At 48.1% G+C, this 12,505-nt stretch overlaps 1 long non-coding RNA gene across 1 annotated transcript in view; it reads right to left on the bottom strand.

The window, feature by feature from the left end:
* Positions 1 to 11,863, bottom strand: part of LOC142490986 (uncharacterized) — a 29,709-nt gene extending 17,846 nt beyond the window's left edge. The window contains exon 1 of the long non-coding RNA XR_012800200.1: positions 11,800 to 11,863. This is a non-coding gene — a long non-coding RNA (uncharacterized LOC142490986). The remainder of the gene's footprint in view (positions 1 to 11,799) is intronic.
* Positions 11,864 to 12,505: the final 642 nt, after the last annotated feature.

Here is a 12,505-nt window from a genome sequence, read left to right as displayed (position 1 = left end):
TGGCCTGAAATTGCAGCGGTAGAGCAGCGCACCACAGGCCTTGAAGAGGCAATGGAGGCCACCTCCGAAAGGCTGGTGGAGGTAGATTCAGACATAGCCGAATTGAAAGACCAGGTGTAACGGCTCCAGGATGCTCAAGAGGAGGCTAAAAACAGATCAAGGAGGAACAATGTCAGGGTCCGAAATGTACCAGAGTTGGTCTCAACAGAAGAGATTAAACCCTATCTCCACAGACTTTTTCAAAGTATTATCCCCGAAACTGCCAATACTGAGCTGGTACTAGACAGAGCCCACAGAATCTACAGGCCAAAGGAATTTGAAAACAGAGGTCCAAGGAACATAACCACCATGCTCCACTATTTTTCAACTAAGAAATCATCATTAAAACCAGAAACCAAGACAAGATCCTTTTTGAAAAATCGGAACTACAGATTTTCTCGGACCTTTCATCAACAACGCTGGCCAGAAGACGCGAACTTAGAGACCTAACGAGCTTTTTATGGGCCAGAAATATCAGATATCGCTGGGGCTTCCCATTCCGCCTGCAGGCATCACATAATGGGAAACAAGCTACACTCAGAACCCGAGAGGAGGGCCCAACATTTATCGCCGCCTTAGGTCTGGAAGTCCCGCAGGAGCTTGGAGCCCCAAGGAGAGCCCCATCGCAAACAAGTCAGAGGCCATGGTCCAGAGTTCAGGGGAAAAAAAGAGACTATAAAGTTACAATCGGAGCTCTAAACACATAGGCTCTACATGGTTACCAACACTGTTGTTTATCTTACTGTATTATTGATGTGATTAATGTTTAACTATTGTTCTCTTATGCATGTTTTAGCACCAGTAAGACTTCTCCGAAGTCTAGAAGGTCTGAAGTTTATATAGCCACTGACAAGCAACCGAACCACACTGGTTTCTGTAAACGTCCAAAGTTCATCGGAAAGCAGGTACTGCGATGCACACACCACACACATTCCCCTCTTTTTAGATTGTGCATGCCCCAAAATCCCCCAGAGCAGAGTCAAAGGCCCGAGTTAACAGAGGGCTCAACCCTACACCAAGTTAATGTCCCCCAAGGTTATTTTTGTTTTTCCTCAAATGTTTCCCAACCCCATCCTATATGGACTAAGCACACGCACACCCAGCACTACATAATCAGGGAACAAGGGAAGACACACTACCTGAAATTAAAAACCTGCCGGGCAGCCCATATCTCCAACAGACTAAAAGCAGAGAAGCCCTCTCTAGGACAATACATGAAAATGTATGGCTAGCTCTTTAAAAATAATCACCCAGAATGTCAAGGGCCTAAACTCTCCTATGAAAAGAAGGTTTATGCTCAGAGACTTCAAAGCTAAACAAAGATATAGATATAGAGAGATAGAGAGAGATAGAGAGAGATAGAGAGAGAGAGAGAGAGAGAGAGAGAGAGAGAGAGAGATAGAGAGATAGATAGATAGATAATAGTGACCACAGAATTAACCTTAGTATGTTTATATGCTCCTAATGAGGACCAGTAAACATTTATACAGGAGGCATTCGATACAATCAACCACCACAGGAGAGGCCACCTAATAATCGGAGGCGATCTGAACTCTGTTATAGATAGCAACAAAGATAAAGCGAGAACCCTTGGTAGAGTACACCACTCAAATTTAAATACTTAACAACCCTTAAAAACAGTATAAGAACAAGCGGGTTGGTAGATGCATGGCGACTGATGAACCCCACAACCAGGGTGCACTCATTTTACTTGGCCCCACACAAACAATACACACGCATAGATTATATTTTTACATCAAGAGAGCTGGCTGGTCAAATAGTAAAGGCAGAGATAGATAATATTACATGGTCGGACCATGCCCCAGTGATGCTAACATTAAAGGGCCTACATCAGAGGCCAATAGGAACAAGATGGCAGATGACTGATCTTCTGCTTAGAATACCCGAATCTAAAAATGCTATAAGAGCTGCTATGCAAGACTATTTCACACTAAATGACAACGGACAAGTAGGAGATGGCACCCTATGGGCCGTGCACAAAGCCACTTTTGAGGTAGTATAATTGGCATCGCTTCACATAGGAAAAGAGAGAAGAACAAGAGGATAGAAGCCTAAATGATAGCCTCAGGGCGAACGAGGAGAGTTTTCAAAGAAACCCAGACAGAATCAGGGCATAAATAAATAAAGATAGAATAGAATTTAAGAATATACTGATAGAGGATACTGAGAAGGCAATGCGCTGGACAAACATAGTGCAACCTGTAGCAAAATATGTTATAAGGAGCTCCCAGCCGGGCACCACACACTAAGGCCAATGCCTAATGGGATATACCAGCAGGAACAATTAGGAGGAGATAATCTTTAGAAAAGAGAAGCACACGTGCAGTATCCAATAAAATACAGTTTATCCAAAATGATAAAAGTGGAGGCTTACAGAATCCCAATGGGAAAACAGCATTGACGGTGGTGATCTCAAGACCACATCACAGCGTCTCTGTGTCAGCAAACCGCCACGGTACACTACAGCCTGGAGCCGTCTCGTCACTTCCGGTCTTGGGGCCGTCACGTCACTTCCGGTTGCGCCGCCGGTAGGAAAACAGCTACGGATATCCAGGCACTCTCTCCTTCTTGATTATGAGGTCACGCTCAACGCGTTTCGCCGTTCTTGCAGACGGCTTCGTCAGGAGTACTCCTGACGAAGCCGTCTGCAAGAACGGCGAAACGCGTTGAGCGTGACCTCATAATCAAGAAGGAGAGAGTGCCTGGATATCCGTAGCTGTTTTCCTACCGGCGGCGCAACCGGAAGTGACGTGACGGCCCCAAGACCGGAAGTGACGAGACGGCTCCAGGCTGTAGTGTACCGTGGCGGTTTGCTGACACAGAGACGCTGTGATGTGGTCTTGAGATCACCACCGTCAATGCTGTTTTCCCATTGGGATTCTGTAAGCCTCCACTTTTATCATTTTGGATAAACTGTATTTTATTGGATACTGCACGTGTGCTTCTCTTTTCTAAAGATTATCTCCTCCTAATTGTTCCTGCTGGTATATCCCATTAGGCATTGGCCTTAGTGTGTGGTGCCCGGCTGGGAGCTCCTTATAACATATTTTGCTACAGGTTGCACTATGTTTGTCTTTTTTTCTTTTTAAAGGTATCTACGCTCCCCTGGTTTTTCCTTCCTATGTTTCGTGTGGACCTTGAAACAGTCCGTCCAAGGGTTTGAGTGTCTTTATTTTTACTTTGTATTTTGTGTTTATCTGCACATTTATATACACAGTTTTTCCATTAAGTGTTTATATATTATTCACTGTGTTTAGGTATTGAGCGCCATCTTGTGTGTTCCATAATGCGCTGGACAAAGCAGATTTTTATAAAGGAAACAAAGCGGACAGATATTTAGCTGCCAAACTTCGCAACAAGACAGCCACCATTAATATATATATATATACTCGCTGATATACCCGGCGTTGCCCGGGATGTAAATGCGTAACAGGTAGTATTATTTATAAATCGTGGAACAATATGTAACTATTTGTTGTAAAGGTTGGATAATAATATTGAAAAGAAAGATGGAAGAAAATGTAATACGATGTTGTTTAAAAATGGTTTATTGTAAACACACCACAGTACAGTGTGTCCTGCTAGGGTGTGAGGCGGCACGTGGCACATGGGTTGTGAGTGCTGTCTGTGAGTGGGGGTCCTGCTAGGGTGTGAGGCAGTGGGTCAGTGATGTCGGTGCGTAGGGGCGGGAGGCAGCAGGTGTGTGTGGCGGCAGGTATGTGTCGAGTGTGGCGGGTGTCTGTTGAGGGCGTGCAGTGGCTGTGAGGTGGTGGGTGAAAGGCAGAGGCGGCCGGAGTAAGGGCGGGTGAATGGCAGAGGCGGGTGGGCGTGAAAGCAGAGGCGGAAAGGCGGGGTGGGGAGGCGGGAAGGCGGGCAGGAAGGCGAAGGGTGGTGGGAAGGGGAGGAGGGGGGAAGGGGTGGAGGAGGGGGGGAAGGAGTGGAAGGGTGGGAGGGGGTAAGGGGTGGAAGGGTGGGAGGGGTGGAAGGGTGGGAGGGGGGAAGGGGTGGAAAGGTGGGAGGGGGGAAGAGGTGGAAGGGTGGGAAGGGGGAAGGGGTGGAAGGTTGGAAGGGGTGGAAGGGTGGGAGGCTAAGGGGGTGGAAGGGGGGGAGGGGGGTGGAAGGGGGGGAGGGGGGTGGGAGGGGGGGAAAGGGGAGGAGGGGGGGAAAGGGGAGGAGGGGGGGGAAGGGGAGGAGGGGGGGAAAGGGGAGTGGAGGCGTCCATCCCCCTGCTGGCTCAGCGGCTGGCCGCTCCCCCTTCTTGGTTCCCCGTGACTCGCTCTTCACCCCCCCCATTCCCCGTGACTCGGGGCTCGCCCCCCCCCCCGTTCCCCATGACTCGGGGCTCTCCCCCCCCCCCCCTGTTCCCCATGACTCGGGTCTCCCTCCCCCGTGACTCGCTCCCCCGTTCCCCGTGACTCGGGGCTCGCTCCCCCATTCCCCATGACTCGGGGCTCGCTCCCCCTCCCCCTGGCGACTGCTTGGTCCCCCAATGATGGAGGCGCATGCAGGCGGCGGCAGGAAGCGGCCTGTGTGGGGCCTATGTGGGGCTGTGCTGGGCCTGTGTGTTCCTGTGTGGGGCCTGTGTGGGGCCTGTGTGTTCCTGTGTGGGCCTGTGTGGGGCCTGTGTGGGACCTGTGTGGGACCTGTGTGTTCCTGTGTGGGCCTGTGTGGGCGCGAGGTTGCACGCCTGAAATAGGTGAGTTACTGGGGCCATATGCTGAGGCGGGACGCGCAGTGGTGTATCTTACCTGGGCGGGAGGTGTGTGTGTGTCCTTTGGCCCGTCACTCCGCCTCAGGCCAATGAGAGGTGTGCGCGGGCGGGCGGGCCAAGGGAGCCATCTCATTAGCCTGAGGCGGAGTGACAGGCCAAAGCTCCAATGTGATTGCCGCTAGGGACAGGGAACACAGTACAGACAGGGAGACATAAATACAAACGTTTGACAAATATATAGATTATTAAGACAAACCAGGATAAGCCGACATACAACCCTGCTGAAATTAACGCTGAATTTGTGACATACCATAACAACCTATATAACTTGGCTAAAGGTGGCCCAAGTAGCGCAGACCCAGCAACAAAGTTAGATAACTATATAAATGCAACTAGACTACCTAAATTAGATGAGTCAGAGGCGAGCCATTTAGGAGCCCCAATAACAGCCGAGGAGGTGTCTACCGCCATAAAATCACATAAAAATGCCAAGGGCCCGGATGGGTTCTCTAATTTTTATTATAAAAAGTTTGAGAACACACTGAAACCCTATTTGGTCAGATGGTTCAATAAAATCCTAAATGGTGAAGCCCTACCTAGGGATTAACTAGAAGCCTCAATTATAGTTATCCCAAAAGAAGGAAAAGACCTAACACTATGCCCCAACTACAGACCTATTTCATTGCTAAACACACATATAAAACTGTTCGCAAAAATACTAGCGACTAGACTAAATAAGGTCCTAAATTTGTTGATCCACCCAGACCAAGTGGGGTTCACTCCAGAGAGGCAAGCCTCAGATAATATTCGCAGGATTATTAACATTATTCACAACAGCAACACAAACCAACGTCCCACACTGGTACCAGGACTGGATGTTGAAAAAGCATTTGATAGGGTGGCTTGGCCTTTTATGTTCCAAGTGCTCAGAAAGGTGGGTCTAGATGAAAATTTCATTAACGGTATAACAGCATTATACTCCAGCCCAACAGCCACAGTACGCACCTCGGTCTACACCTCAACACCCTTTAAGATCTCCAACGGTACCACGCAGGGATGTCCATTGTCCCCCCTTCTGTTTGCTATTTGCATAGAAGTATTGGCCTCAAGAATAAGATCAAACCCAGAGATACAAGGTGTCCCTATAGGTGACAAAGTTTACAAGCTATCCCTATTCTCAGATGACATTTTACTTTCACTGACCAATCCAGAGTCATCCCTAAGAACCAAGAAAAAGTCTGCTCAAAGCTCAAAACGGAGAGCAAAGGGATATATATAATAAAGTAAAGGATACATTGGACAACTGTGGTTGAACGTGAGGGACAATTCAACCGTGGGATTCAGCATATGTTGCTTGGAGAATTAACCAGAGACAAATGTGCAAGTGTGGGAGTTCCAATGGACAACGCTACCTGGGATAAGCATATAACAGAGGAAAAATGTATTACCTCTGTTGATCCCGTAGTGAAGCACTCCGTTAGCACTGCGTATCTGTCCGGTCTTGGGCATAGGCGTCGTAGACTCCGAATCTGTTGCTACTTCCTTCTCTCAAACCCTGTCTCATACCAATCCCTATCATCCCTAAGAACCCTGTTAGACACACTAGATGAATTTGGTAAACAATCAAATTTTAAAGTTAATCATACTAAATCAGAGGCATTAAGCTTCTTTATTCCCAAGGAAACAGTGAATGCTCTGAAAACATTATTTCCCATAAAGTTGAAGTCAGATAAGATAAGATACCTAGGAGTGTTTATTACACAAACATATGAGGAGATTTATGGCACAAACTATCCAAATTTAATCAAAATTTTGAAGAAAGACATACTGAATTGGTCGGGACAGCAGATTTCCAGGTCAGGCAGGGTCATATCAGTCAAAATGAATCTATTACCAAGAATAGTGTAGCTTTTTCAAGTACTACCATTAACAGTCCCAGAATATGTGATTAAGGATCGAGAGAGAGAGAGACAAATTTATCTGGAATGGCAGGAAACCCAGAATTAAGAAAATGTTAATGGTGCTCCCTCTGACCCGGGGAGGCCTGGGACAGCCAGACCTAGCTAAATATTATTAAGCGGCCAGGCTGAGCTCGCTAATCTACTGGTCTGCGGCTCCAGGTACAAAACGATCGGTGGATATAGAGAGATCGGAGACCCGGCTGTTAGATATGGCAGTCCTTTTATGGGTAAAGAGGGAAAGTAGGACAACGAATTACAAAGACCATCCAGTTCTTGCGCACACAAAGTATTTGGGACAACAATTGTAAATTACAAACAGATTTCATCTATCCCCTCGCCCCTGACACCAGTTAGGTCTAACCTGGAGTTCACCCCAGCACATCAATCAAAGTCTTTAAAAGATGGGACGAAATAGGGCTATCCTCCATTGGAGATATGCAAAAGGGAGACAGGATTACTGTAAGTCGTTCCCTGAACTAAAAGAAGAATGTGGTCTCCCAGATATACAAATATTCCAGTATATGCAGCTTAGGCACTATGTATCGTCGCTACAACCAAGAGAAACTTAGATTAGACCCCTCACCCCGTTTGAGAGTCTATACCAGCGGGGTGAAGGACAATTGCTCAATTTTACCAGGTCCTAATAAGTCAGTACAGGGGGAAAACAAGTAAAAATATCTCAGACTGGGGAAGGGATTTGGACAACCCTATAGCAGACGTTGATTTTGTGAAGAAATTTTCAAAAGAATAGCTAGAGCCTCCCGATGCTCAGCGGTCAGGGAAACAAATCTGAAGGTTCTTCACAGGTGGTATTATATACCTGCGCACCTTCATTCTTTTTTCCCATTAACCTCCCCTATGTGCTGGCGAAACTGTGGGCAATTGGGCACATTCAAGCATATCTGGTGGTCATGCCCCAAGATTATTCTCTTTTAGGGGAGGATCAGAAGATTAATACAAGGGGTGCTGGGGTTGGATCTGACCTGGGACATGGAAACTGTGCTCCTATTAAAACACATAGAGGACCTTGAAAGGAAGGTAGACCATTTGACGATAAAAATCCTGTCGGCAGCTAAAGCAATGATAGCAAAACACTGAAAACAGAATGATTCCCCAACTATCACAACAGTAATACACAAAATAAATCATGTCATGACTATGGAGAGACTCACTAGTTTAATCCACGACAGATTCAACAGTTTTCTGACAACTTGGTGTCAGGGTTCTGCTCGCCACAAACCAGGGTCGGACCGCAAGGCTGAGGTGGGGTTGTAAAAGCACCGACCTGAGACCGCGCAGGCTGATCCGGATTGCGCAGTTCATTGTCAAATGTAGCAGGATCAGGAAAGGAGAAGACAGCGTCGTCATTGTACAAGCCAGGGTCAGGACAGGAGATATCAGGATAAACATTGTTCAGGCAAGAGTTCGGCAACAGGTAGTCAGGAGAGCCCCGCTTCAGCTTAGGAGCGCGGGGTTGGCCTCTGCGCGAGCGACGACCATGGCCCATGGTACTGGTCACAGGAGATGGTAGGCAGACCAGAATAGCACACCGCTTTACTGCACGGGTGCACCAGTGCTACAGCGCAAGAGTCCTGAGCGGCTGGGGAATCCTCTGTAACAGCGCAGGAACCAGGACACGGCCTCTCTAGATTAGGGAAAGAGTAGGCCCCAGGAACCAGGAAGCTGAAGATCCACAGGGAAACCTCCGCTACAGTGCAGGAATCAGGAGACTGAAGGGCGTCCTTTGCCTCAGTGCAGGAAAGCAGGAAGCTGAAGACATAGGGGATACCTTTGCTTCAGCGCAGGAGAACAAGCGGGAGCTTGAAGGAAGCTGAAGGACGCAGGGCGGAACCTCCGTATCAGCATAGGAGAACAAGCGGCTTGAAGGGAGCTGAAGGACACAGGGCGGAACCTGGTATCAGCATAGGAGAACAAGCGGCTTGAAGGAAGCTGAAGGACGCAGGGCGGAACCTGGTATCAGCATAGGAGAACAAGCGAGGGCTTGTGGCAAAACAGTAGACATCTAGTTAGGACTATGCTCGGCAGGGAGCATTATGGGAAGACAATACTTAAAGGCCAGCGGGCCAATCCCCGGAGGGGGGTGTGAAGGTACTGCTCCAATGAATGAATGCAAGTCTAGGTTGCAGTGATAGGCTGCACAGCTGCAGTAGATACCAGAGGGAGTGTGTATAGCTTTGGTGAGTGAATCCAGGCTGCAGCAAACATCAGGAGAGGTGCTCCAGGACTGCCCTGTCTGCAAGGTAAGGCAACCAGTAAACTGCGGAGCGGATTCCTTACAGTACCCCCCCCCTTCACGCGAGACCTCCGGGCGAACATGAGCACACCTAGAGTTGGGGGACCGGGAATTGTTGCTGAACCGTCTAGGACTGGGGTTAGAGTCGTGGTCCAGAGACTCGTGGTTAGTCCTTAGTGTACCCCCACCCCCCGGTGAGAACTGCGGCCAGACAGGACCATCCATGGGTCTTGGGGACATTGAGTTGTTCCTAAAATTCTTTAGGTGGAAAGGGCATCCGTAAACGAGCAGTTCTTTGGTGAGTACAGTTCTAGGATATGAGATTGATGGAAGAAACATCTTTGGTACATGGCCCGCCTCGCAAAATGACTTGGAAATCCAGGGCTGTGAAGAACCAGAGGGTTCCAGAGCAGAAACGGCAGGAGAACCCCTACAGGAAGCCCAGTCTTTAATAAATTAACCGGACTCTAGGATCAGCGGCCCTGATAGTTGATCGAATACACCAGGAGGAACTTTGTAACAGAAAAAGTCTTGGCTGACCACTGCATGTTGGAATTTGCGAGGAATTTTTCCTCTAGAAGGCTCCCAGGTAATGGTTAGTAAGGGTATAGGTTGGTTGGAAGCATCTCCCGGTATTGGTATGGAAGGTGACAAGGCAAGCAGTAAACCAGGCATAGGGACCGAAATCTTGGGATACGTACAGAGTATTTCCAACTGAGAGGAAATTACAGGGGCAACAGAAAATTCCGAGGGACAAAACCATGGTTTAGCAGGAGCAGAGAAGCAAACAACAGTAGAGCTCTCCAATACTGGGAAATCTTCATTGGGAGATAATATTGTCAGTGAATCAGGAATAGTCCTTGGGATCTTCAAATCAGTAGCTTGAGAAAAAGGCAGAGCCAGGGTAGTGGTGGGAGGGAAGCTAACATCAGAAGCTGAAGTCTGTACCTCAGTGACAGAGCCCTGAGAATCAACAAGCAGCAAGTATGAACTATGAAAACTCTTAATGACAGGCACCTTAGGAGTACAAGGAGTCTTTTCCGAAACTGCAATGGCCCTAACCACAGGAGTACCTAACCTGACAAAAACATGAATTGGTGTGTTTTCTAGTGCAAAATCTCTGATCACAGGACTCCTAACCGATAGTGAGGGTGTCTGGGTTTGATTAGAGAAAAAATCAGATGTATTGATAAGTGACTTAGAAACAATTACTGAGGTTCTAGATTTGCTGGACATGTGAGAAAAAATACCCTTTAAGACAGGAGTTTTCATTTCTTCCCAGAGTAACCCCATGTTTGCTGGGGCATATTTAGACACAGTACTGAGGTACTGGGTTTCAGCAAAGGCAGGACAGCTAAATAGCTCAGATTTAAACCCCAGGACTTGTAATATATGCATGGTGACCTCAGACAGTACTAAGGAAGTGACCACAGATATGCTGATCCCTGGAGAATTAGCCTGGACAGAGAAATCAGGGGGACCCCCAATCAGGATACTCCTTGTAGGAAGAGCTTCAGAATCAGAAGGAGAATCATTACCTCTCAGAGTCTCAAAACTAGTAAGACACAATTCAGCGAAAAGGGAAACAGTGTGCAAGCTTTTTACTAATCTATACACTACCGACACACTTTATTGAAGTGTGGTCGGTACCGCAAGCCGGGAAATCTCCCGGCTTGCTAGTGGCCGCCCCTCGGCGTGCCGCGCGTCATAGACGCGTGGTCACGCGTCATCGGGAGCGTGCGCCCGCTGCACGCGTGTCCAGGGGCTCCCCGAGGGAGCCCTGGTGTCCCGCGATCGCGGGACAGCGGCAGGGGGTTCCGGGGGACCCGGCGGACCCGGCAGCGGTAGGGAGAGCGCCCCGATCGGAGGGCGCTCTTCCGCTGCTTCGGCGTGCGCCCGTCACACTCGGGCGCGCGCCAGGCTACTGCTGCGGCACAGAACGGGCAAATGCTCGAATAAACTGTGCCGCAGCAGTATGAAAAAGCGTCACTTTTGGGAGAAAACCGTGCGATAGGGGACATTAAAAAAAATCAGCCCTTTCCTGGCTCGGATTGATGCCGGGGGTCTCCAGAGGTGATACCATTAATACCAGCACCGGAGGCCCCCTGGCATGCATCCGAGGCAGGGAAAATGCATGTACAGGCCACTTCATTACCTTAGCGGGTAACCGCTAAGGCAAGGAAGGGGTTAACCCACCGTGCCAGCTGTATTGTGGGTAGTGGGTGTGGATGAAGGGGGTATTTGGCCCTTGGTGTGAGTTTAGGGCTTGCGGGGGGGTTGCGGGTGCACTTAACCCCTTCACGACCGTAGCAGTTAATACCGCTACGGTCATGAAGGGGTTAACCCCTCCCGCTAACCTCCCGCAAGCCCTAAACAACCACCGTTGGGGCTAATACCCCCTTCACCCACACCCGCTACCCACAATGAAAAATAATCACACACAGCAGCCCCACACTAAATAAATAAATCTAAATGAATAAATAAATAAATGAATATATATATATATATATATATATATATATATATATATATATATAACAACAAACCCTAACATACACATATTTGCACATCAATGATACTATAGACCGGCGGGGGCCCTCGGGTGTTACCCGCAGGCCTGCAGTACCAATTATGTGCCCCCCCCCAAATTAATGAATAAACAGATACATACTTTTAAAGAAATAACCCACCCCCCTAACACATACAGTATAGTTATGGCCACAATTACTATTATCCACAAAGGGATAATAGTGACTGTACCTATTTTAAATACATAAACAGCAATAAATACATTAAATACATATAGCACTTACCCATTACCGGTTGCCACGATGAAGGCCATCCTCATCTTCATCCTGCCCATGCCCCCTCCGCTGCTGCAAAACAGACATAAGAATTAAAACATCCAAAGTAATGTCCCCTAACCCCTTAATCACTATAGCGGTTATTAACCGCTACAGTCATTAAGGGGTTAACCCACCCTCACCCACCACTCGGGACGCCTACATACCCTCAAACAGTAACCCCCCACCCCATGAGGCCTAACCACCCTCACCCACTACCCACAAGGGAGGCCTACCCACATACCGTTGGGGAACACCCCCCCCCCACCACAGATATGCTGATCCCTGGAGAATTAGCCTGGACAGAGAAATCAGGGGGACCCCCAATCAGGATACTCCTTGTAGGAAGAGCTTCAGAATCAGAAGGAGAATCATTACCTCTCAGAGTCTCAAAACTAGTAAGACACAATTCAGCGAAAAGGGAAACAGTGTGCAAGCTTTTTACTAATCTATATGAAAAAGCGTCACTTTTGGGAGAAAACCGTGCGTCAGCAAACATTCCTGGGAACATAATATGAACCCCAGGAGGGACATACAGACTACTGTATGCTTTTAACCCTAAGCTTAAAGAGGAGGAGAACTCAGACAGTACACGGGGGTGAATCATAACTGTACTGGTCTCTGAAGTAGGTATTTGGTAAGGAATGTCTGGGAAACCAGAAATTACTGCAGACTC

Source organism: Ascaphus truei, chromosome 3, assembly GCF_040206685.1.
Source record: "Ascaphus truei isolate aAscTru1 chromosome 3, aAscTru1.hap1, whole genome shotgun sequence".
Taxonomy (NCBI): Eukaryota; Metazoa; Chordata; class Amphibia; order Anura; family Ascaphidae; genus Ascaphus; species Ascaphus truei.
The sequence above is the reverse complement of the archived record's forward strand: the minus strand, read 5'-3'. Positions and strand labels throughout refer to the sequence as shown.